Here is a 1,760-nt window from a genome sequence, read left to right as displayed (position 1 = left end):
TCAAGTCCGGGAGTTGGAATGGAGGGGCCACCAGGTGTAGGTGGTGAGTGGGGAAGGTGCCCGCCATCTTGTATGGACATCAGCTCTGTGATGAGTGGGATGTCTCATGCAGATGAATAATAGCTAGAAAGAAGATAACATTATTTGTGGTGGGTTTTGAACATTTTTACAGAAAAAGATCAGTTCAGCCCTTATGGAGGGAGAGTTTTCACTGATTGAGGAATTGTGTACAAACTTGCCATGGCACAGTTAGGTAGCAATGATGACTTAGATGAATGAAGGGGCCGAGCTTGTTTTTATGCCATCCCACTGCCCAGGTTTGGAGAGATTTCACCTTGTTCTAATGGCATTATAATGAGAATCAAACATCTGCCAGGGAAATTAAAGGTAGGTGACTGCGTGAGGTCCCCCAAAAGGAAGACTGACTGGAAGTTGAAAAGGACTTTTCACAGCCAGCCGTAGGAACAAAATCTTAGATAATATAAAAGGATTTTTTTTAAGTTTCCAGTTTTACATTGACTTGTCTTTGGTTTACAATGCTGTGGAATTTTGGGGTTTGGTGTCATCCCCCTGTGTGTGTAGTTGTTACTACTCCTACCACAAATATTTCCATACCACCCTACCATGAACAGAGCTGACCCCTTAATCTCTTTACTAGGCGTCCTCTTCTATTAGGAGGACTTTACTAACTCTTTATTAGGAGTCCTCCTAATCCCAAACCCTTTCCCTATGATAACCACCATGGTTTTCATCGAGTCTATTAATTGTTTGTTGTTGGTTTTTTATTTTTATTTTATTTTTTAAATTTTTATTAGTGAAACACCTTGAGGTATAGTTGTAGACTTACAAATGTTTGTGCTTGGGTTTCAGTTGTACAATGATCGAAAAATATATGGAACACTTCACAAATTTGCATGTCATTCTTGAGCAGGGGCCATGCTCATCTTCTGTGTATCTTTACAATTTTAGTATATGTGCTGCCGAAGCAAGCACTGTTGTTGGTTTTAATATTTGCTTACTATAGCCTGGCAAGCTCCCTGTGGCGTATTCGATATGAAGAAAACAGTAACAATAAGCCTCACAATGGAGAGATGTTACTGGTGCCCGCTTGAGCAAATCCATGAACAACAGAAGGACGGTGCTAAAGTGCAGTGCTACTATAGTAATTCATATTTTTGGGGGGTGACACCTGGCGATGCACAGGGGTTACTCCTGGCTCATGCACTCAGGAATTACTCCTGGCAATGCTTGGGGGACCATCTGGGATGCTGGGAATCAAACCTGGGTCAGTCGCATGCAAGGTCAATGCCCTACCTGCTGTGCTATCACTTCAGCCCCAGTAATTCATATTTTATGTAAGATTGAAACAATTCAATAATTATCTTTCATTTATATACTAATTTCATTTAACACAATTACCTTACGTTCTCCCTATTTTGGTTCAGCGGTGCAATTTTGCTTTTGTTCTGGGACCACACCTGGCAGTGCTCAGGGCTTACTCTTGGCTCTGGCCTCAGGCATCATTTCTACCTGGATTTGGAGGACTATATAGATGCTGTATGTTGTGCTGAGATTAGGTCAGACACATGCAAGGCAAGTGCCCTATATGCTGTATTTTCTCTCCAGCCCATAACTTTATCATTTTAAATAGCAAAGAATGTTCCATTGGGCATATTCACTGAGCTTATTCAACCAAGCATCTGTTGAAGGGCAGTTAGGCTTATTCCAAGTTTTGACTATTATGAATAATGCTGCTATAA

At 41.1% G+C, this 1,760-nt stretch overlaps 1 non-coding gene across 1 annotated transcript; it reads right to left on the bottom strand.

Annotated features, from left to right (window-relative positions):
- Positions 1-886: 886 nt before the first annotated feature.
- LOC130038550 (U6 spliceosomal RNA) lies at positions 887-993 on the bottom strand. The gene has a single exon (XR_008794734.1). It is a non-coding gene; the product is annotated as a U6 spliceosomal RNA (small nuclear RNA).
- Between the last annotated feature and the right edge of the window lie 767 nt (positions 994-1,760).

The sequence above is a fragment of the Sorex fumeus genome, unplaced genomic scaffold, assembly GCF_029834395.1.
Source record: "Sorex fumeus unplaced genomic scaffold, SorFum_2.1 ptg000077l, whole genome shotgun sequence".
Lineage (NCBI taxonomy): Eukaryota > Metazoa > Chordata > Mammalia > Eulipotyphla > Soricidae > Sorex > Sorex fumeus.
This window is presented reverse-complemented; position numbering and strand designations above follow the sequence as displayed.